Raw genomic sequence first — 26572 nt, 5'->3', positions numbered from 1 at the left:
TTTCGGTTTGGCGGTTAACGGATGGTCTCTTCTACGCTTGCTCGGCATGTGTCTGGTCTTGCCTCCACACGTGCCTGACTCGGATGTAATTTCTTTTTAATTTTCTGTCTGAATTCCACGTATAAATATAACTATTAACTAATATTTAATATTTAATATGTGTATTTAAATATAAAAATAAAAATGACAAATAATATATTAATTAAGTGAAGATGTGAGGTGTAAAATTTTCTTGTAAAATTTTATGTTTAAATTCAGTTATACTATATATAGTCATTTTTGTGTAATTTTTACGCATTCTACTAATATAATTAGTTAAAATAATTATTTTATATTAAAAAAATGACGCAATCAATTACATTAATAAAATACATAAAAAATATATAAAAATAATTACACATAAAATTTTTATTTAATTATTAAAAATATCATACTCTTTTTAAAAAAATGATATATTTAACACATTATGTAAATTTATAAATTTATTTTTATAATATTTTGTTAAGAGAAAAAGTTTCTTAAATTATTTAAAAATTTATTTATTATTCTGTCGAATACATTATTTTTTGGCCTTGCCAATTAAGATGGAGGCCCTCGAGTGTTTAGTTGACGTACGTGGCTGTTGACTACTTGTTTAATTAAGTTTTGTTCTATCCATTATTCTTTAAAGTATTCTTATTTTACCGTCAAAATGGACTAAAATAATTAATTGAACTACTTAATTAGGAAAATGTTTGGGCCATCAAGTACAGCCCATTCAAAATGGGACAAAAAATGCCGACCTGTTTGGAATATCGTATCGGATACGAGACTGTCTTGTGTACTTGCTTTTTAGGTTAGGTTAGGTTAAGTTTGGTGGTCTGCACATAAATGGTAAATACTAACCTAATGTCGACAAATGATATTTAGGCCGTCAAATATAGATTTAACTCAAATCAATTTAATTTTAAATTTAATTAAATATTTAAATATTTAATTTTTAAATTATTAAATTTATTTTAACTCAAAATTTTTTTATGTATGAGATTCATAATTTTTTTTCAATTTAACACATTTTTATATACGAGACCCATAATATTTTTTAACTATCTATAAATACATTTAAATTTATCTTAACATCTAAACACATCTAAATTCATATTAGGTAAACTCTATAAAACTCATTCTACCATTTTTCAATACTATTTATAAAGAATTCAAGTAATCTAAACTCAGTTTAACATTCAAACGCCTCAGAGTATGTAAGTATTGCATATTTACTTTAAAATAAATGAATAAATATAAAATTTATATGAAAAAATTAATTTTTTTATAATAAGTTTTAATTTTATTTTTAAAAAAAGAGTGAGTAAGGCTTTCACAACCCATTACTCTTAGCCCTTAAGCCTTGTTTTGTTACACGAATTATCTCATCTAATCTAATCATTACAATTTTTTTAAACTCTTATAAAAAACACAATAAACAATTCAACTTTTTAAAAATTTTAAATATAAAAATATTAAAAAATAATATTTTAATAATATATTATTCAATTTCATCTGTATAACTAAACGAGTCGTTCTATTTATATTTGTTTTTATTTTTATTTTTTATTTATTTTTGAGCTGATGCACAACTTTATTTTACATTTTTACTGTTGGTCACATTGTTCACAAAACTATATGATTTTAAATTTCACAAGACTTGGAAGTTAATAAAATTTATTTTCATAAAATATATTATAAAAAATGGTATTCTTGAGCAGCTCAAACATGGGTTTGCTAGCTTCTTCCACTTTGCCTCTACAGTACTTCCTTTTTCAATTTTTTTATAAAATATATTTATAAGTTTAGTTGTTCTTAATCTAAATAAAATAGTGTGGTGGAAACTCCTATTATATGTTAAAAATATAAATTTTCATATTTTCATATATAAAAAGACTAGTAATTGGTAATAAAATGTTCTGTAATTACAAATAGATTTTATAAAAATAAATTTACAAATTAATGTGACTTCATATAATATATTTGATCTATTTTATAATCTGAGTAATCTTACAATTTGATGTATTACATCAAATCTCGTCAATTTATGATTTTATTTTTATAAAATTATTATTTTTTACTTATAAATAAATAAATAAAATTAGTTTGTAGCTAAATCATCGCCCATGAATCATAAATAAGAGTTCTTCTACTTAGTAGTCTTATACTACACACATGTTGATGTGGGTCTTTAATAATTATCTTTTTAAATTTTTTTTTATAATAGGTGTAGTGTATGGCTATTGACTAGAAGTTTTTCAAAACAAAAATAATAGAGATACAATCTTTTTTACAATCTTTTATACAACTATATTTTAAATGAGGGGCATTTTTGTGATGTCTCTAGCCCTCGCTTGAGATTGAATGGTGATTGAAACGTCGGGACATAGAACTCAATGTTATATATCTCTCGTACATGACAGATAAGATACAATACACATATTGTTTAAGTAGTATGCAGTAAATTGCAATAGAAAAATTCTTTTACTACATAAGTAGGGTGGTAAAATAAATATTATGGTACTGAAGCACAATAACCCCAAAAGGGTTTAATCTCATAAAAACCATCTAAAACATAGTTATTTTTCAAAAACTCTTAAAAACACGGGACCACCATTGAAAGTCATCAAAGCATATTCTTTCTTTCATTGTCTTCATAATCCCTTATCAAAATATCAACTAGTTAGGTCATTCCTATTTGGCATTATCTTTGTTCAAAATCCTCCTTAACTCTTCGAAGAGTTGTAACACTTCAATGATAAATTGGTTAGCGGTTTCCAACCTATCCAAAATGGACGGCTCCTATGAGTCTCACGGCTCTTCCAAGTCTCCCTAGGTATTTGGGGAGCTAGCCTCTTGTGCTTCCCTATGGTCTTCTTCTTGCATTCCTGTAATAGCTTCTACTATTCCAGGTAGGGAATGATAGTGAAAACTGCTACAGTGAGATTTTGAAAAATCTCAGTAAGTAAACAACTAAATAAATAACATACAATAGATATCATAAGCATACGATAGCAAACCATAATGAATGTCTGTACATGAACTTTACATATACAACTTTGACTTTTCAAAAGATAATGTGCAACTTTGACTTATACAATAGATAACATGTAACGGAGATTTTTTGACATTTTTCAGAAAAATGCCTTTTCATTTTTTCATTCTTGGATCTTAAATATGTAACTTATGACTTTGAGTTCTTGATCATATAACATAAAATATCTTAAAGCTCAAGGTTTTATTCTTAACTTAAACATATAATTGGATACCTTATGGCTCCCATACGCACCATGTGTTCTCCACTAGTTACCGCATCAATTAATAACCTACTTTGATTGAAGTGACTATGTCTTATTCTTAAACATATATATTATGACATTTCACATTTTTGCCTTCACCGTATGGCGCCCACTTGCTTTAGATGTAACCCGTTTCTATATCCTTTCCTTTTTAGAAACCATTTAAGATCCATCGACTATACTTCGTTGACCCATGGGCTATTACTCTATTTTAATCACTCCAGATTGGACAAAGGAGTTCCACAAGAGTGTTCTCCCATTCTAGCAATTGGGACAGTGACAACACTTTAAATAATTCTTTTCTTTTAAGAACAATATTACAAACCTAATGTATGTGACATGGATCATGATACCTTGCTCTTTTCAAGAAACATGTACTCATGTATGCCAAGACTTTATGCAAACCATACATCATGTAGTTATGTGCAACCATATATATATTTCGCATTACGGCTTGAAAATATTAGAACATGTGACCATATTACAATGACATTTAACAAACAAACAAGGAATAAAGCATGCATTCTACCTTATATACCATGCATGGCTGAAACATGCCAACTTTAATAAGCATGGATTTTTTTATTTTTTTATTTTATGAACTTGGAGTTTCAAACATACTTGATAATGCATCAAACATAGGTATGGCCGAAACATACAAACAATTGGATACACAAATATTCAATCTTTTTATAAACTTGAAATTTTTTAATAGACTCAGTTAAGCATCACTAATAAATTGGATCTCTCTTTATATATCTTATTAAATGACAATTCATTCTATCATTTACTTTTTTCCAATTGTCAAAATTTTTTATTGGTAAATGCATCTGATCCTAGAAGGCCCATTGATTTCTTCGCAAAAACGTAGCATGGAAGACAAAATACAACATTTTTCGATTGTGAGTACTCCAACCAATTTAAATATTTTTGAAACCAAGAAAATTGAAATCGACGACGTTGATTGCCTATTCCTAAAAGAGTTTTGCTACATATAAGCACAGTTGTGCACTAATTTGTATACCAACACTGATTTATTCATACTTAAAATTTAAATTAACACTGTTTTCAATAAAATCTACTTTTTGACCAATCACATCACATTGGTGCACAATTGTGCTTGCAACTATACTTTTCCTTCCTAAAAATGGATATTCTGAAATTTTAGGTTGATATGAACCAGTTTTAAGATAGACATGCCAGATCTCATCTTGTAGGTTAGTAGGAAATTTTCATATTTGTGGACGTAATCTTGGATCATATTCTAAAGAGGTAGCATCCATCTCTTTAGATTGGATTTTTGAAGTTTTAGAGGGACGCTCATTAGTGATAGAAGCATCAGGATCAGTTGTTACTGAGCTCTCTAAATGTATATTACTCTCCGAATTGTCCACATCTTTCTTTTGAAAAAAAATTAATTGTTCTTGGCTTGCTCATATTTTTCTATACTTCAAGAAAAATTTATCAAGAAAAATTTATAGATCAAGAATAAACCTGAAAAGTACCTAATAAGTTTAAAGTAATGATAAAAAGCTGTTAGATTTTTTTATATAGCTTGTATTTATTACTGAGTGAAAAGGAAAAAAAAAAAACTAGATGCAAATGTTCTGTCAGGGCCTCAGGCTATCAACAACAGAATAATCCTAATATTAAAGGTGCTACTAGTACTTTATATACATATGTAACCACTCAATCCATAGAAATCTGCGACCAATACTACTAGTACTTTACATATATATATATATATATATATATATATATATTGTATACACATGTATGATATATCATTGTATCAAACAACTAACAAGAAAATAAATGGAAAACCAAAATCAGCAAAGAAATACTCAGACTAGGCAATGAAGAAGAAATAGTGACCTGTGTCCCTCTGGGAATAGTTCTTGAGTTGATGACTAGGCACTAAAGCAAATACTTGGATAAGAGAAAAACTCCGTAATGGCAAGCAACGCTCCACAAAATATTAACAAGAACTTAAGATACCCTTTTGGATCTTCACATAAAAGGAAAAAAGGAAAATTGTAAAAACTAATTATATAATTAGCCTTCTCAAGATTCAATTTGCTTTTAATGCTTGCAAAATATCAAAGAAAGAGTTAAATTATATCAATTTTCTGCAAAACTTTTCTATACATCAAATTAGATTTTGTCCAAAAAGAACTTCAAAAGAAATATCATTACAGTCATAGAGAGAAAAAAAAGGTTAAAAAGATCAAACTTCACAATCCATAAAAGAAGAAAAAAAATAGGAAAAAGAAAAAAGAAAAAATCCTACGAACTTGTTTGGTTCCCAAGAAAACTTGAGAAAATAGACAACAAGACGCAATGCACACGAAACTGTTATTCTTTCTTTAGGTGGGGGTATGAAGAAATTAAAAATAGGAAAAAAAAAAAAAAAAATAGACAGAAAGTAAGAGGAACAGTGCCGATTATTGATAAAAAAAAAGTAAGAGGAGCAGTGTCGAGTATTAGGATTTGGGGGTGTTAGTAGTTGAAGTGAAGTGAAATGAAAAGTTGAAAATTTGTTGGGGGTGTAAGAGCAATAGCACCGAGCTGGGTGCTGAGTATCAAGGTTTATTGGTAAGTAGTTGAAGATTTGGGTGTCAGGTGAGGTGGAGTGAAAAGTTAGAGTGGGTTATGTGAGTATTAGGACTTTTTTTTTGGGGGAGGGGGGTTAAAAAATCTAAGTATTGGGGGGGGGGGGGGGCACAATTTTAATTATATAATTTTTAATTTTTAATTTTTTTAAAATTTGGGTGGTGATAGCCCTCTACCTTATAACTAGTTTCGCCCTTGCATGTGAATATACATATGATCACTCAATTATTTCATGAACTTAAATTTCTAACAATTTCGGTTAGACATCAAACACTAACATGTGCATCAAAACATATAAATCTGAATACTGGATGTAGTATCACAACTCATTTTCATGATGTAAACAAACCAATCAAATAACATGGTAACAACTACTCAAAGAATAGAATATATGACATGATAAAGTATCATCAAATCAAACACAACTAAACAAGTTTACATATCATATACTTGCAATATCTGAGAGTAAGTTGAAGATCTACATACAAAAGTCCAATATTCAATAATAAGAAAGCTAAAAACTATAATTTAAAATTCACGAGAATTAATCATTTAAAAACCCTAATCTGTGTGTAAGTGAGTGTCGTGTTCTTATCTTTTCTTTGATACAAAAAATAATCTCCAATATTCAAACTCCCTTCCATAAGTTTGAAACCTCCATGAAATAAAAATCTTAATTTTAGATAAGTACTTAGGTCGTGGCCCTTCTTCCTCTCAAAGACATCGTTCTCATAAGTTTAATGCAAATGAGGTTGGTATCCTTATTCTTTTAGAAAAAGGAAGCCCTAACTATCTAACGATGTGTGTGTGTGTGTGCGCGCGCGTGTGTGCACATGTTCATGAAAATCTCATGGAATCCGAAACTTTCTCCCTTGGCTGTGTGTGAGGTGTAAGGCAAAAAAGTATTTGGTTCCTCACATTGCGTGGCTTTTCTTGTAGAATGTGTCTCTAGCTTGGCAAGGTCATGGCCCTTCTCTCTCTCAAAGACATCATTCTTATAAGTTTAATGCAAATAAGGTTGAAATCCTCATTTTTTTTAGAAAAGGGAAACCATAACTATTCGACAATTTGTATGTGTGTATGTTTGAGCATGTGTTCATGAAAATCTCATAGAATCTAAAACTTCCTCACTTGGCCGTGTGTGAGGTGTAAGGATAGAAAGTGTTTGGTTCCTCACATTCCATGGCTTTCCTTGCAGAATGTGTCTCTAGCTTGGCAATCACTTAGAATGATGTTTGAATGGATTCTGATAGTGTGGGCAGTGTTTGGATGGAGAGAAAGTTATAGAAAGTAGAGAGAAAGTAAGAAGGCCGAATGTCTCAAGAAATTTCTCCAAGTAACCAAAAGACCTCAAGGTTTTAAGCTCCTCCCCCTTTATAGGCATGTGAGTCCTTGAAAAGCTAAAACTTTTCGCATGGATGCCACGTGGCATCAAACCGTGTGCCTCTTTTCCTTCTCCATCATTGGATTGTGTTGGGAACCAAAAACAACCTTTTGGACAAGTGGCATGGCTCCTCAAAATTGAAACCCTACCTTTCATTTTTGCCCTTCCTCTTATGTCTTGATTCAATATACTAGGTGGTAAAAGAGTCATTTTTTTCAACCAAGATCCTCCTCAATCTTGTGTATGTGTGCCATGTGGTGTGTGGGGTGTTGATGGCCAAAAGTACTTTATCTTTTCAAGGAGATCCTTCATCTTTTAATGTCTTAGACAATGTCTGATTGAGCAAGGAAGGTGACAATGCACAAGTCCCTATTGCCGTCCACCTCATGTGTTCATCTTACAAGATCCTTCTAAAGGCCCTTAGACGTGTAAGCTATCCCTTTCATGCAAGATTTTGCCTTTTCCAAGGCCACCTTCTTCAATTTTCATCATTTTACTTTGCATGTATGATAAGTGGCAAAACTTTCTAGAAATCGAATCCTCTCTAGGGCTTGTTGTGCCCTTCTTGTCTCTTAGCTTGCCCTAGGCGCCACTTCTCTAAGTGTCCATCATTTCTATTTTTTAGAAGTTCTATATACTAGTGAAAAGTGTCAAAAAGTCCATTCTTACAAGCAAATTCCTTTGCATGCATGACAAATGACAAGTAGGTAAGATTTTAGGGTAGGTGTGTGGGACTCCAAACCCTAATTTCTCTCACCTCCCTTCCCTCGTTTCACGTTCAGATTCATTTGTTCCTAATGTGGGTCTCAATGGATGACATTTAGCATAAATGAAAATGGGTTGGGCTTGTGCCCTAATTCTCTAGGGTTTCAAAACCCTAATTTTCTATAGAGGCAGAATGAGCGTGGGCTTGTGCGTCTCCCTTGTGGGCTTAGATGCTAGTGCATCAAACTTAGGTTTCCAATTGGATTTCACCACATTGCATGTTATAAATACCATGCACTAACCTATAATAAAATAAGCTAAAAGGCTAAGGTAAGTGTAACGCCCCCAAATTCCGTTTGGGATCGGATGAACATTTGAAGCGTCGAGACATGCAACACAAGGTTACCTGCCCCCGTTCATGACATATAAGATGCAATGTTCCTAACATGCATCTAACATCATGCAATATTTGCAGCGGATAATTTTTTATTTTTTAGCAATACTATGCACCAAATTGAAAATATCCCAAATACTTAAAACATACTTCATACATAAAGACCCATTGAATAGATCACAACACTAGTCCAAAATGGTTATGATCCAAAAAGTACTAAAGATGCAACTCCATTGTACAAGTAATAATTTACGTTAACTACTATATTAACATTGACGTCACACCATCGCTTAGTCAACTGTGTCTAGTTAATCAGCTCCTGATTCTCCTTCAGGTCCTGTAACAAGATCTACCATTCGGGGGGAATGGTAGTTGAGACTACCAAAATAAGATTTGATTACAAATCTCAGTAAGTTAACAAAAAACTTCCACACAAGCTAATGATGCATGCATGACAGTAAGAGCATAAATGCATAATCAAATTCATAAGTAATTAAAGTATAACTTGGCGTACAACATAGCATAATTGACATAACTTAAATTGAAACATGAACTGAACTTGACTAGACATGAACTTGATCTGAAACTTGACTTAACATGAAAAATACATACTGCACAGTTATTGTGGCCCCATGTATTCTACATGTAAATACATACTCCACAGTTGTTGTGGCCCCATGTATTCTACACAAACTTGACTTAACATGAAAAATACATACTCCACAGTTGTTGTGGCCCCATGTATTCTACACAAACTTGACTTAACATGAAAAATACATACTCCACAGTTGTTGTGGCCCCATGTATTCTACGTGTCACAATTGCTGTGTCTCACATAGTGTATGCGTCACAATTGCTGTGACCCCATACATAAGTAATCAAGATGAAACGTGACTGGAATACGAAATGACTGAAGCCCTGACGTAACATAACGTGACTTGAATATAACTTGAAATACATGACCAACTTGAGATAGAAATATTTCGTAACATTGCATAACATATAATATACAACATATTTAACATGACATACTTGCAACAGTGAATATTACATGACTTGACATACATGTAATAGATGACATACTTAGCATGACGTACTTGTAAGGTACAGTAATACATGACAGAATATATTATGTAACAGATAAAAATTGACGACAGAATAAATTCTGTATAATAGACAATTATGTGCTAACTTGGCATGACATGACATATATGATAACACACATACATACACTGTAGTTCCTTTACTTAGCACACATACACAGTAGACTGCTAGTAAGTTAAAAACTAACTTACCTCGATCTCCGCGTTTCTTATAAAACTTCAAGTGCGACCACGAGGAACTGTAATTAGTGATTCTAAAAGTTAGAACTAAATCACTAATAATTTGAAATATGGAAAATACTAACTTAAAGAGTAAAATTTTCATTTTACTCTCTACATGTGGGAAAATGACCGTTTTACCCATAACTTAAGGATTTTGCATACTAACTCTAAAAGTTTACAAAATCTACATTGCTCATGTAAATTTTGTCCTAAACTTAAATATCAACTCAGAAAAATTTAAAACAAAACACAACTATGAAGAACACACTATGGCCGAAACATCCATAGGCCATTTCCCTTGATTTTTGTTGCAATTCCTTCCAACTTCAAAACTCATGCTTAAACCAAAATTTTGGAACAAACATCTTCTAATCCTAAGTTCAAAACCATACTTAAAACATCCATTTAGAAAAAACTAATAATTAACACCAAACGTTTTTGTAAAAAGATCGAAGCACTTGAATCACAAGTTTTGACTTTAAATCAAAACATTTTCAAGAATTTCAAAAATCAAATCTTACTTCTAACATATTCATAATATCATCCTAACATCAACCATGCTTTAAATCATCAAACTAAAGTCACCAAAATCACAAAATAACATTTGGAGTTTTTGGTTTTACACTTAGTCCAAAAACAGAAACTTTTTCCTCAACTAGTTTTGATAAATCTCTTGATCTATGACTTATAAATATATAATCTTCAAACCAAACCATCACATGGTTTAAAAAGATGTCCTAAAATATATATATATATATATAAGCTTCTAATTCAAGATCACATGGTTAGAAATTAATCAAAACATAAATTTAGCCAAGAATATCCACACTTTGGCTTATCTGAATATCTCTTTGCATAAAATTCTATATCTTTGAAACTAACATCAAATATCTTCAAAATAATAATATAACATGTATATAAGATGCTTAGGATCCTCCAATAAAATTATCAAAGTCACTGGAATAGGTTTAGACCACCAAAGAGTTAAACTTTCTCAAAACAGAAATTGTTTTTCCTCTTCCAGTTTCTAAGTTTCTAAATCTAAGAAAATCTTTCATCAAAACCTTTAATCATGCAAACATCCTCAACCAATAATCATATACACATGTTAACAATACTCCATAAAAATTTTGGACCAATATTTATCCATTAGCTTGGTCAAAAACTCCAAACTATAACATATTCTCCAGTTTATCTCCCAGAATGACATTTCTATGGTTTATATAATAGTTTACTAATCAAATGATCTTCAAATGGGACAAATAAGATATCTACGTAAACTAAACTAAAAAAGGAACAACTTATATGAAGGAGATTTTATGATAAAATACTTACAAAAGTTTCAAAATGGGTGTGCAAAAGACCTCCTAAAAGCTGTCCGAGAGAGAGTGTTTGATATTCTTTCAATGGAAAGTGTAAATGAAGATAATTTAGTGGGGAGAGGTGGCTGGAGATACTTATGGATGAGATATGGAAGAGATGAGGCTGGAGTTGAGAGTTGAGTGTAGTTTTCTCCTACCCAAAATATCTATAAAAGATTATCTCATAATATTCTATCCAATAGTATCTACAAAAAATCAACTTAAGATATTTTTATCTAATAATATCTATAAAAATCAACTCAAAATATTTTTACCCAATAATATTCATGAAAATTACCTCAAGATATTTCTTTTTATCCAATAATATCTACAGTTTTGAATAGACGTTTTGTCCGAAAATATGAAAAAATGTTATTGCGCCATAAGACTTTAAATAACCCTCCGAGTCTAATAGTACAAACCATAATACATTTTGACACTTCTAACTACCTCCAATAATCAAAAATACACTTCTGATACCATAGTAAATAATAACACTAACTATGTAGTTAGACAAAAACCTATACGATTAATGGATTCGTGAAAACTTATGGGATTTTCACGAGATTCCTAAAGTTAATAGAAATTTCACAATTAAATTTCTAGCGGGCTGTTACAATCTCCCCTCCTAAAAAAAAGATTTCGTCCTCGAAATCGAAGTAAGAAATAACAAGTTAAGGAATATGTGTTGCTTACCAACCTTGTGTCTATCCCGTATATATTTGCCTTTGAGATTATGTCATTCCTTAACTCTCTTATTTTAATCAACAATTATATTATACTTCTTTCCACAAGGTTGGCCAAGTTGTATCGACACACTCTCCAAACCTAAAATTTCAAGTAAATAATCTTCCGAAATTCTTCTTTAGAAAAACATAGGCGATATACTTTAAGTGTTCTTGTAAATACTAAAGTTAGTAGAGAATTCATCAAAATTAAGCCGTTATCCTCTCTCTCTCTCTCTGTTTTTTTTTTTTTTTAAATCGGTGGCCTCTGTTTTAGACCAGACAACTCTGATGCGCATGATTTTTATAGGTCTTCTGTAGTTGTCAGGCGCCACATAGTTACGACACTACTTTGTTCTTCTGTAATTGTCAGGCACCGCAGCTATGATACTACATTGCTCTTGTCTCTTGTAGAGAAATGATTCACGAGAGATGATTCGTCATAATTTTCTCTATAAAAGAATTATTCAGTTCATCTTCTTTCTCATCTCATCTTCTTCACGTTTCTGAAATTAGTCTGCATTCTTACTCTGCAATCTCTTTCTACTTACTCACTTTGCAATGGCTCAGCAATCTTCTCATTACCAAAACATGAGGCATTCTGCACCTCGTTCACCAGTTGTTTATGCTTCTTCCGTAGGTGCTATAATGCAATCCAATAATGATCTGACTAATAAGTCAGATAATGAACTTATTTACGAGCTTGTGAGTCTCGGTACTCGATACTCATCAGCGATTGTCGCATATTCTCAGCGACTGCAATCCAGGACTGGTGGGGTTGACAAACTCCACGAGAAAATTTCTATCCTTCAGAGGCTTCTTATGGAATCTAACATGAAGATAGAAGCAGTAAAGCGAGAGAACAGAGATTTAAAATCTTTGCTTAACTCTTCTTTTCGAGTGGCTACTCCTTTAGATAGGAAAGGCATGCAGATTTTTGAAGAGCAAGAGCGTTTAAAGATTGAGGCAAAGAGTCTCAAATTTCTGTAATTTTGCTTTATAATAATAAAATAATACTTTACAAATATTCATATTTGTGTTTCTATCTTCTGGTAGATGTTTTATGTGCTCCATTTTATTTCTTTCAGGGATTTTCATATATATGACATGATCCAATGACTCATATAAATATGCATTTAATCATGCATATCCAAACTCTCAGTAATCTTCAAGTTAATAAAAACCTCAAGGAGTTCTACTGGTCTAGGACTAACTTACTTCTTTATAATCGCAACAATCAGTCATCTTCCTAGGTGGTACTTTGATAACTGACCAATTAATAACTTAAACTTGAGACTGTCTTTCTTATGATTGTCATAACTCTTCTATCCATCATGAGTTATCAATTATTCTAACTCTAAATGATTTGTTCCTAATGTTCACATAAATCCTCAAGACCAAGATTTTACTCCCCATATAATAGTCTTCAAAAGAAGATCAATCTATGTATCCATAAAGATAGTGCTTTGCCAGAAATCATTTATTGGCGGCGTGGTAATACTATTATCATAAATGAATCCTACTAAGGCTAAAGCTTCTCCTAATCAAATTACTCTTCCAAACACAATTTCTATCGTATTCTCAGAATCAAAACAATCCTCCAAATATGTGGAATATCATTCATCAATCCTACATATCATTTCTCATATTACTAAAAGGTATTCTATATCTACATTAGTATGAACAATAATACTTCTAATGAAAATTGTTACTCTTACCACTAGGGTAACAATTTAGCTTCCAAGCTGAATTCTCAAGCATTACCACAATTAATAGAAACAATGACTCTTTTGAATCAAACAATGTACAATTTACCAACCCCAAAGACTTGACCTACTCCAAAATAACAATAATGCAATACTACCATCAATTGCAATCAGATCAACGTTAACTATGTTTACCTCAACTAATCTTTCATCCATCGGGAAATTTTGATCCTCTTGATTGTTATCTTCCTTAGGATTCCGAGGTATTCTATCACGAGTCATGTGTCCCTTCTTGAAACACACGAGTATATGTATAAAAACCACATACTACCTTTCATACCTTAAGAAATTCAAGCCTACTGACGACTAAAATTTCAAGTCAAATGTTTGGTGCATTTCCTAAGGACATGTAGATTTACTGCCCAGAGACGTATTTGCTCTGATACCACCCTGTGACGCCCCCAAATTCTGTTTGGGATCGGACGTACATTTGAAGCGTCGAGACATGCAACACAAGGTTACCTGCCCCCGTTCATGACATATAAGATGCAATGTTCCTAACATACATCTAACATTATGCAATATTCGCAGCGGATAATTTTTTTCTTTAGCAATACTATGCACCAAATTGAAAATATCCCAAATACTTAAAACATACTTCATACATAAAGACCCATTGAATAGATCACAACACTAGTCCAAAATGGTTATGATCCAAAAAGTACTAAAAATGCAACTCCATTGTACAAGTAGTAATTTACGTTAACTACTATATTAACATTGACGTCGCACCGTCGCTTAGTCAACTGTGTCTAGTTGATCAGTTCCTGATTCTCCTTCAGGCCCTGTAACAAGATCTACCATTCGGGGGGAATGGTAGTTGGGACTACCAAAATGAGATTTGATTACAAATTTCAGTAAGTTAACAAAAAACTTCCACACAAGCTAATGATGCATGCATGACAGTAAAAACATAAATGTATAATCAAATTCATAAGTAATTAAAGCATAACTTGGCGTACAACATAGCATAATTGACATAACTTAAATTGAAACATGAACTGAACTTGACTTGACATGAACTTGATCTGAAACTTGACTTAACATGAAAAATACATACTCCACAGTTGTTGTGGCCCCATGTATTCTACATGTAAATACATACTCCACAGTTGTTGTGGCCCCATGTATTCTACACAAACTTGACTTAACATGAAAAATACATACTCCACAGTTGTTGTGGCTCCATGTATTCTACGTGTCACAATTGATGTGTCTCACGTAGTGTATGCGTCACAATTGCTGTGACCCCATACATAAGTAATCAAGATGAAACGTGACTGGAATACGAAATGACTGAAGCCCTGACGTAACATAACGTGACTTGGATATAACTTGAAATACATGACCAACTTGAGATAGAAATATTTCGTAACATTGCATAACATATAATAGACAACATATTTAACATGACATACTTGCAACAGTGAATATTATATGACTTGACATACATGTAATAGATGGCATACTTAGCATGACGTACTTGTAAGGTACAGTAATACATGACAGAATATATTATGTAACAGATAAAAATTGACGACAAAATAAATTCTGTATAATAGACAATTACGTGATAACTTGGCATGGCATGATATATATGATAACACACATACACACACTGTAGTTCCTTTACTTAGCACACATACACAGTAGACTGCTAGTAAGTTAAAAACTAACTTACCTCGATCTTCGCGTTTCTTATAAAACTTCAAGTGCGACCACGAGGAACTGTAATTAGTGATTCTAAAAGTTAGAACTAAATCACTAATAATTTGAAATATGGAAAATACTAATTTAAAGAGTAAAATTTTCATTTTACTCTCTACATGTGGGAAAATGATCGTTTTACCCATAACATAAGGATTTTGCATACTAACTCCAAAAGTTTCCAAAATTTACATTTCTCATGTAAATTTTGTCCTAAACTTAAATATGAACTCAGAAAAATTTAAAACAAAACACAACTATGAAGAACACACTATGGCCGAAACATCCATAGGCAATTTCCTTTGATTTTTGTTGCAATTTCTTCCAACTTCAAAACTCATGTTTAAGCCAAAATTTTGCAACAAACATCTTCTAATCCTAAGTTCAAAACCATAGTTAAAACATCCATTTAGAAAAAGCTAATAATTAACACCAAACTTTTTTGTAAAAAGATCCAAGCACTTGAATCACAAGTTTTGACTTTAAATCAAAACATCTCCAAGAATTTCAAAAATCAAATCTTACTTCTAACATATTCATAATATCATCCTAACATCAACCATGCTTTAAATCATCAAACTAAAGTCACCAAAATCACAAAATAACATTTGGAGTTTTTGGTTTTACACTTAGTCCAAAAACAGAAACTTTTTCCTCAGCTAGTTTTGATAAATCTCTTGATCTATGACTTATAAATATATGATATTCAAACCAAACCATCACATGTTTTAAAAAGATGTCCTAAAATATATATAAGCTTCTAATTCAAGATCACATGGTTAGAAATTAATCAAAACATAAATTTAGCCAAGAATATCCACATTTTGGCTTATCTGAATATCTTTTTGCATAAAATTTCATATCTTTGAAACTAACATCAAATATCTTCAAAATAATAATATAACATGTATATAAGATGCTTAGGATCCTCAAATAAAATTATCAAAGTCATTAGAATAGGTTTAGACCACCAAAGAGTTAAACTTTCTCAAAACAGAAACTGTTTTTCCTCTTCCAGTTTCTAAGTTTCTAAATCTAAGAAAATCTTTCATCAAAACCTTTAATCATGCAAAAATCCTCAACCAATAATCATATACACATGTTAACAATACTCCATAAAAATTTCGGACCAATATCTATCCATTAGCTTGGTCAAAAACTCCAAACTATAACATATTCTCCAGTTTATCTCCCAGAATGACCTTTCTATAATTTATACAATATTTGACTGACCAAATAATCTTCAAATGGGACAAATAAGATATCCACGTAAACTAGACTAAAAAAGGAACAACTTATATGAAGGAGACTTTATGATAAAATACTTACAAAAGCTTCAAAATGGGTGTGCAAAAGACCTCCTAAAAGCTGTCCGAGAGAGAGTGTTTGATATTCTTTCAATGGAAAGTGTAAATGAAGATAATTTCATGGGGAGAGGTGGCTGGAGATACTTATGGATGAGATATGGAAGAGATGAGGCTGGAGTTGAGAGTTGAGTGTAGTTTTCTCCTACCCAAAATATCTATAAAAGATTATCTCATAATATTCTATCCAATAGTGTCTACAAAAAATCAACTTAAAATATTTTTATTTAATAATATCTATAAAAATTAACTCAAAATATTTTTACCCAATAATATTCATGAAAATTACTTCAAGATATTTCTTTTTATCCAATAATATCTACAGTTTTGAACAGACGTTTTGTCCGAAAATATGAAAAAATGTTATTGCGCCATAAGACTTTAAATAACCCTCCGAGTCTAATGGCACAAACCATAATACATTTTGACACTTCTAACTATCTCCAATAATCAAAAACACACTTCTGATACCATAGTAAATAATAACACTAACTATGTAGTTAGACAAAAACCTATACGATTAATGGATTCCTGAAAACTTATGGGGTTTTCACGAGATTCCTAAAATTAATAGAAATTTCACAATTGAATTTCTAGCGGGCTGTTACAGTAAGTCTAGGTTATCACAATTTTGTAAAGGAAAAATGATAGTATGCCCTCTTATTTTGCTCAATCATTTTGACTGCTCATGCATTTAATTATTATGTTTTGCTTAATAGTTAAGGAAATGATTATTAGTGTATTGATTTTTATTTTAATTTTTTATAAATGTTTAAAGATGTTTAAAAAATGTGAAAAGGAAAAAGAACAAAAATAAAGGAGTAAAATTTAGCCTAGTAGTTACTCTCCGCTGTCACTGCTAGGCAGCACCCTAACAGTAACTTATGAAAATAATATCATTTTATATAAATACTCTTATTTTAAAATATAATTATATAAAGAATTGTACATGTATCATTATTCTTGATAATAGTGTATGCACACCAGTTTGTAATCATCATCCCTACACACTACACTTATTTTTATTTTTTTCAACTATTTTTAGCTTTAATCTTCCTAAAATAATTAAATTCTTATACTTATCATTTATATACCAAACATTTGGTAAGATAAAAAAAGAAAAAAAAAATTATATGTAGTGTGTGATGTAAGAATGATGAGTTGAGTTTTTCTTATAAATAACATGACTCATGTTTAAATGTCGTTCAAGGGCTACAATTCGGTAAGAAAACGGCAATCGTTTATAGTTATTTTCCCTTTGATACGTGGCAGATAGTTGTTTGCAAGTGATGAGTCATAACGTCCGAGCCCCGAACAGAGTAGACTTTTATAACCGATATTTCACGACCCTGCTCTTTGCCCCTCAACGGCTTCTCTGACATCCAACACGTAGACACGGGGAATTGAGAGATGCTCAGATTTTGTTTTAAATCTTTAGAGTTTCCGTTTCTTCTCGTATTTTTGCTGCTTTCGTATCTGAGTTAGAGATTGATATATATATACATACATACATATATTATATATATATATGGAGGGATGTTGTACCATGAGGTACAGGAGGCGAAGCTGTGCGCGGTGCATTGCGTGAACGCGGTGCTGCAGGGACCTTTCTTTTCGGAATTTGATTTGGCCGCATTGGCCTCCGATATTGATCGCAAGGAGCGCCAGATGATGCTTGGAGGAGGTTCCGCCTCCGGAGATTTCCTCTCCGCCGAGTCTCACAACGTCTCCTTGGACGGTGATTTCAGTATCCAGGTTCCACTTCTTTGTTTCTCTTGGAGAAAATGACTTTTTCTTTCCTTATACCTTGTTTGGTTCCTGTGAAATCGAGGAAAACTATATTTTGGAAAAATCGAAGTATGGATATTTGTGCTTTTCTTGGTTTTAGAAGAGCAGCACAAGGCTAGTTCGAGTAGTTGCATTGGGTTTAGTGTACGTGTTGCAGGATGTAGGTTTAAGTTTATTCTGTTTACGGAAAAAGTATTGAAATCTGCATGTTTTGCTGCGAAAGGTTTTGGGAAGAAGAAAAGGAAGTAAGTTTTCTTTTTACTTTAATAAAGAAAGAAATAAAATTAGCATTTTATGACAAGGATCTGCTTGCGATTTATTTTTTAAATCTATGGTACAGAATTCTTTGATCTGGAGTGGACAGTGGAGGAGATAAATTTAGATGTTCTGTGTTCCTTAGATTCTACAAATTTAAGCTTTATGCATCGGTATAGAGAAACTAATCTTAGGTAAAAATTGGTGTACATGCATCATGTAAACTTACATTTGCTTGGTTTGGATTGAGAGGGGCTCTCAATCATCTCATCTTATCTCATAATTACAACTTTCATAAATTTTCACATAATATAAGATAAATAATTCAGTCTTTTCAAATCTTAAAATAATAATAATATTAAAATAATATTCTAATAATATTTTATTTGACTTTTAACTTTCATCTCAACTCACTAGCCAAACATAACCTTAGTGGAGATTTCAGTTATGGTCCCAAGGATGATTACCCAATGCCAGTTCCACTTTAGTGGGTGTGGTGAATAAGGTGCCACGTTTTAGCATTTTATTATGCTGTAGTAAATGAATAAATTTGATGCTAAAAACTTTGGGTCTTTTTCTTGAGCGTCTATTCACGGTATCAATTTGACGTTATCCACTTGGCAAGATTTTTAGTATGGTTTTCCCATTTCCTCATCTTTTCACTACAGATTGATCTTAGTGGTATGCATGTTTGAAAGCCCAAAATTTTGGCATTTAGAGGGTCATTTCAAGCTTCTTGAATCTGTAAGTGGTAATTAAAAGATAGCACTAGAAGTGATGTTGTCATTTTGTTCTTGAATTCCTGTTGAAAAACGTTGTTTATTTTAAAATTAAATGGAAACCAATTTCAACTCTGTTCATTTCTGGCCCAAATTTAGGGGTGGTCAATGTATCAAGTTCATTTTTAACTTGAGTATATGGATCAAGTTCTTGCACCTTTGCTTGGTTTAGAGATTGCAAAGCAACTTGCAGCCTATAGGGATCTCTTCTAGGGTTTGATGTTGGCTGTCTGGTGTGTAGAGAATTGAAAAATGGTTCAAGTCAAACTAGCACTTTGGATTTTGTATTGTTGAGTAATTTCTTCAAGTAGATCTTGAAAACAACTTACCATTCAAGTGGGGCAGGAAGTAGAAGAACAATAAATTCCTCTTTAGAGTTAGGGCTTGAAGGAAATCTGGACAGAATATAAAAGTGGCCTTAGAGATTTGTTTTCAAGACATTTGGAGAGAACAAGTTATGGAAAAACCATGGAATCTCTTACCTCAGAGGTGTGACAGATCTGGAATTGACGTCACTTGTGTTTTGGCTTAGGGTTTTGATGCTTGAGAGGGACATCAGCCTTGGCAGTACCTGAAGTAAATCTTTGGCTACATTTTCTTGTGAAAGTTTGGAGAAAATAGGTTGCTGTAGGGATGGCTGATCTGGTAGGGAGTGTGTAAGGTTTCTGGAGAGGCTAAGGTTTGATTTTCTTGAAGAAACTAGCGAAGGTTTTGTTGACAAAGCTTTTTGGACTATTGGCAGTTCTAATTTTTCAGGTCCTAGGGTTTTTTATTTTTATTTTTTTCTTTTTCAAGTCTGGACAAGAAAATTGGTATGTTGTGACACCTAGCTTCTTAACTTCTTAAGAAATAGGACTCTAGGACTCCTAACAGCTAAGAGCCATGGGAGAGGCGCAACTCTTCCCTAAATAGACTTGGTAGTATCTATCAAAGAACTTCTATTTTCTTTATACTTCCTTTAGGTAGTCCTTAATCCCTTTAAATCAACATCCTTTATTTTTCTAACACAAAAGAATTGTATTAAAATTAACAAACAAATTGCAATGAATCTTTTGGGATCCATATAAAAAATACCTAGATTTAGATTTAAAAGGAAAACCTAGTTTTCTAAAATAGAAACTCTAGAATTTAGGGTGTGACATACCTAGAGGTTTGCTCGAGTGATAAATGCCTTGGGCTTGGGGGTATACCCCCCTCCTTCCAGGCCTAAGATTCAAATCCCCTTGGGCGCAAACAATGTTTAGGGTCTATCGGACTAGAGGATTTTTCCCTTGAATTACCCAAGGTGCACTTGCAGTAAACTCCTTGCCGAGTGCCTGTGCACCCCTAGGATTAATCGGGACACTATTTTTGGACACACGGTGCCAATAAAAAAAAAAAGAAGAATTTAGGGTGTGACAACTATAGACAAGAGCGGATGTTGTTGAAACTAGTTTAAAGTAATTCTAGATGGATAATAGAAAACTGGATTATAAGGAATTATCATCATCCGTTAAGACATTAAGGTCCCGTTTGGATGTTATGTTGAGTTGAGTTCTTTATGAATAGGAATGAGTTGAGATGGTGGAGTGAGTTTTGTGGGGTTCACCTAAGATGAGTTTAGATGTGTTTAAATGTTAAGATAATTTTAGATATATTTATGAGAAGTTGAAAAAGGTTGTGAGTCTAGCGTGTAAAAAGGTGTTGAGTTGAAAAAGGTTGTGGGTCCTACATGTAAATAGGTTTTGAGTTAAAATAAGTTTAATAATTTGAGAGTTGGGTGTTTGGATGTTAGACTTAGTTTAAAATTAGACTTAACTGAGTTGATCTCAATTAAGTCTAGTTCTAAACGCACCCTAAATGGACCACTAATATTTATTATTAGCGGGATGAAGCTAAAAAGTGTTAAAATGAGGTCTGAAATTCTGATGTGTCACCTTTTGTAATGACCTGACCCAATAATTTAAGGTTGGAATATTGATAATTTTATTGGGCCTAAATTATATTTAATGGGCCATATTGGATAAATCCATGAGCTATAAATTATTGATGTTGATTGGAGTTTTAATTAGACTCAATAACTATGTTAAATCCCATTTAATATTTATTGAACTAGTTAGACTTCTTTTAGAATTTAAAGATCAACCATTAGAAGTTTATTTCAATTAAAAATCATCATTGATTGAAGTTTCCTACACAATCTCAGTCATCGCCAATTCTACATTGAATGGACTATTAGATCATATTTTTAAATTCAAACTCTCTTCTTGAATAATCATGAACAAGTCCAACTCAAACTCCGCAGCACCCACTTCCAAATCTCTCTATAAATATTGTCCTTCCGTATGTTATTTGAAAAAATTATTATGAACTTCTGTAAGTGCAACTGTCGAACCCAAGATACTTGTTCTAGCACTGTGCATGTCCCAAGTTCACCATGCCAATAGCCGATTGTCTCATTCCTCTTATAGCATCCCTCATGTTTTCTCTCTTATGACAGTGACAGTGACCTAAATAATGTACAAAGATTTTAAGTTATGTCTTTTATAGCACAGGCTTCAAGAAATCTTAATAAATGATTCCGCGTACTCTCTCTTATGATCTCAATATTGTAATAAAAGATGATTTTATTTATAGAATCTTTGTACCTGGTGCTTCCTTTAGTATAAAGTAAAAATGTTTTTTTAAAGTCAAATTCAGTAGTAATACTCCGACTTTCCCGAAAATTTCTAAAAGTGATTTTATTCTTAACTGTTGGGTGCGGGGTGTTATGCCTTTATTAGTTTTAGTGGGAGAAGTATAGTTCTTAAATAAATATCTTTTTTAGGTAAGCAAAGTATACTTCTTAAATAGCTTATAGGACAGTGTGAAGTCAATCATTTAAACTATATTCTTTAAGAAATACCATGTGCATACTATGTGCTTTAGACCTGCTTGATTTGTTTAAGTGGTTTAGACCTAGCTTGATGAAGTTGTGGTTATAGGGAATGGAAGTAAAATTATTAACTTTTCTATGTTTTTGATGAGGCGAGAACGGAGGAGTAACTCTAAGGGGAATCGGTCACCAAATGAGTTTTTTCCCTTCTTTGAGGGAGAGAAAAAAGAAAAAGGGGGGGAGGGGGGGGGGGGGGGGGGGGTTGTTTACCAATATGGTATTTTTTGGGAAAATGGTTGCAGGTAACATAAGGTGCTTCACGAATTCATATTATGATGACAACAAAGGATGGTTGAGTCATGAGAAAAAGAGGGAAGATGGTTGGGCGTAAGAAACTCAGCCGTAGGTCCCTTGCCCTGACTTAGCTCATTACTTGGATGCATTTGGAGGTTCTAGACAGACATAGTTAATCATTTACTTCTATTGATATTCTGGCTGTAGAACTAAATCTTTGCTGTACATATTCAGTTTTGATGTCATATGCCAGCGGATGATAACTTGTGCTCTTGTAATGGACTTGCAATTACAAAAGGTTTCATTGTTCTGGGTTGGGTTTGGGGATGAGCTGAGCAAAGGCTAGAATGAGACCATCTGTGTTTTGATTCGGTACAAGATGTGTGTTCAATATTAGCCATTCAAATTAAGCCTATTTCAGCATTTTTCAGTTTTTGGGTGAAAGTGATGGTGATTGGAGCTACACCAACTAGCATTATCGGGTTTTTAAATGTTAAAAATTATTTTACTAAATGCAAATTTTGATAGTTATCTCTACCTATAGTCTCTAGACCAGTTGAACGCGTGTAAATTCATTTGGTGTTGACCTTTCCAGTGCATCTTAACTAAACATTGTCATGCAGGTTTATTTTATTTTTATTTTTGGTCTTATTTTTAAATCTTTGGAAAGCTTTGGAATATATCTGAATGGTAGCAGATATAGTTTCCTTTTATTAATATGAAAATCCATAAGAAAACAGACTGCTGAAAATACATTTTATTTGGGGGAAAAAAGAAAGGATTAGAAATCTAGGGAAAACGGACAAAAAATTTACTTGTTTTAATTTAGGAATCCTCAGAAATGCCTCCAGGTGTCCATCTGAAGTGATAACAAAAAGATTGGTGTCCTTTCTTACAGTTGGGCTGGAAATAATTCTCGATCGATTAGTTAGTCTTAGGCCAATATCTATATTATTTAGCTTTATTTTTGGCTGATAACCAATATTCGATATGGTATTGACTTGACTGATTAGAAAGTCATTCTTGCAGGTGTTACAAAATGCTTTAGAGGTGTGGGATTTGCAAGTCATACCCCTTGATTCTCCAGTTGCCGAGCATGCCCAGGTTGACCCTGAGTTGGAAAGTGCATTTATCTGTCACTTGCAGGATCACTGGTTTTGTATCAGGAAAGTGAATGGAGAATGGTATAACTTTTGACAGTCTCTATGCAGCACCGCAGCACCTTTCCAAATTTTACCTTTCAGCCTATCTGGACTCTAGGGCTGCGGCTGGAGCATTTTTCTGGTGAGAGGAAACTTCCCTAAAGAATTTCCCATCTCATCCTCAGAGTCTTCTAATGGATATGGGCAGTGGCTGTCACCTGAAGATGCTGAGAGGATAATCAAATTGTGCAACCCAACACTGGCTCCTGAGAGGATCACTCTGAGTCAAGAACATTCAGATCAGGCTCTTCCATCTAGGGAGGCAGAAATGATTTCGGAAATTGAAGATGAGGACTTGAAAGCAGCAATAGCTGCTAGCTTGGTTGATTCTTTCCCAGCCACAGCCAGTTCTGAAACCGGCCTTGCAGAAAATGAAAATCAGAATAGGAACGCAGAAATTCAGTAAGAAGAAATACTCTTTTGGACTAATATTCACGTGTTGAGTGCAATAATCCATGTCGGGGGAGACGGCGCAATTAAAATCCATGGCATGAGGTCATTGAACTGTGCACTATATATATTAGGAACACTTGACCAAATCTTAGTTAACATTATGAAATCATCAAGAAATAGCCTCAGCTTTGCCATTGGAGTATGTTTCATTTTCCATGGTAAAGCAATAGTGTTTTTGCCATTATGCTCGGGTTTACGTGGTGATTATTTTTTCACCCTTTTCCCCATTTTCTTGGTAACTTTATTTGGAAGGGTCCTGACAAATTGTTGTTTCCATAATTTTAAAGTAATTCTGGTTTCCATACAGTTGCTATTTATTTTTGCTGAGGATAGTTAAATTTACAAAGTAAAACTTTCTTAAAGGGGGGCTTGAATTTTCAGTTCCCATACATCCCTCGTGGAAGAGGGGGAAAATATTATCATACTGCATATTCATTACCTGCTAGACCTATTTAACTCTCATAAGTGTTGCAGTCTTATCTTGAGAAACATTTTATACAACATTTGTGCATAGTCCTAACCATTATGAACCATTTTATGGCAGGGTTCTATAAATTAGTGGTTAGCCTCGCACAAAAGGTGCTCTGTAATATCTGCATTCTCATCAGTTAGGGTAATTTGGGTGACCTTGCAACTATCAGTAGTTCAGAATTGTTTCTTGTTCAAGCTAGTCATGATGCTCTTTCTCCACTGGACAACTGCCCAAAGTACTTGATCATGTTACATCTTTTTATTAATTGTATTCTCTCCTCTCTATCATCTTCCTAATGTTCCTCATTTCTTTTTCCCTCTAATATCTCGTTAATGCTATAATGTGTATACTTTTCTTTCTTCAAGGAATTCCTCTAAATACCTCCAGCTTTTCTTTTGTTTTATGGGCTTAGACCTTGCATGAAACAGACCTCCAGCTCTTCAAGGAATGTCTCAAAATATGTGAAAATTTGGAAAAATGAATTTCAAAATATACGAGAGAGGAGAGGAGGGGCAACTGCTATTGGGTTGTAAGGCCGATTACAAAAGTTCCAAGTAAAAATCATATTTGGAAGTCAATGTGAATGATATATTTTTTACGTTGTTGTTATGTCATGATTTGATTTGCAAGAAAATTTTAAAACTTTGAATCTTATAAATTAAATCTTAATACGTTAATGTTATAAATAGTGTATCTCCCGGACTGGTTTGCAAGTAGAATGACTCATCCTTGGAACAAATAATAGGAACTATGGGCAGTTTGATCCATTCAACGAGTTCAAAAGAGAAACAGTACTTAATAGAGGAAAATCAGCATCCTCTCTCTCAGAGTGTACCTAGCATTATTCTAGCTGAAGAAATCAAACTTCTTTTATCTTTTGTAAACCACAATTATGGGAACAACCAAGATTCTTCAAGCAGCATCTTTCAGTACACACCCAAAAGAACATTAAGAAAATACAACAGGAAAAACAAACATCATTAGCATTTATATATATATATATATGGATGATCAATGACCTTAAAAATTCTTGCCAGGTCTAGGTGTCAAGCAGTTTAGGTTTAACCCAACCGTTAACCCTCATTTCGCGGTGTGACACAATATGCAAATCCATTCTTGCTTGCTTTGATTCAACAAAATGCATGGAAATCTCCCTGCCATGGCAAGCTGGAGCAGAAGGAAGTAGAACAATTCCGAGGAGAAACACTGCAACAAGAATAGACGAGTGAGCCTTGATCATTGCTACCTACCTTGTGCCGAATTAAGGGGGTGTGTTGGCCGGGGGGTTTCCTCATTAAGTAGGAGAATATATATAGATGATTTTGGGACGGTGGCATAGGCTAGCTGTATTGATGGTCTATTCCTCTTTTTTTGCATGAAGTCAAGTGAGGTAGCTAGAGGATTATGGAATGAGATATTGAGTAGACTAGATTTGGGCTGGGTAATGTCAGAGACAGTGGTGGCGGTATTGGCTTGTTGGACAGATTTGAGAGGCATTCAACAGATCAAGACTATGTGGAAGATGATCCCCATTTGTATAATGTGGTGTGTATGGCAAGAGCATAATGAACGGACCTTTGAGGACAAAGAGAGATTTATGGAGGAACTAAAAGCTTTCTTTTTTAGAACTCTTTGTACATGGGCCACTGTTGTTAATTTTAATGGCCAAAATTTTCATGATTTTCTTGTATTTATTGAGCCTACGTAGTAGGGCATTCATTGTTCTGAACATGGCTTTTGCCTATTCTTTTCATTAATATACTTTGATTTTACTAATAAAAAAAAAAGGCCACTTTGCGCCATTTTCT

The 26572-nt window shown here is 32.9% G+C and overlaps 1 pseudogene; it reads left to right on the top strand.

The window, feature by feature from the left end:
* Positions 1–18023: 18023 nt before the first annotated feature.
* Positions 18024–25128, top strand: LOC122278939 (annotated as a pseudogene).
* The last annotated feature ends 1444 nt before the right edge of the window (positions 25129–26572 follow it).

Source organism: Carya illinoinensis, chromosome 10 (genome assembly GCF_018687715.1).
Source record: "Carya illinoinensis cultivar Pawnee chromosome 10, C.illinoinensisPawnee_v1, whole genome shotgun sequence".
Taxonomy (NCBI): Eukaryota; Viridiplantae; Streptophyta; class Magnoliopsida; order Fagales; family Juglandaceae; genus Carya; species Carya illinoinensis.
This window is presented reverse-complemented; position numbering and strand designations above follow the sequence as displayed.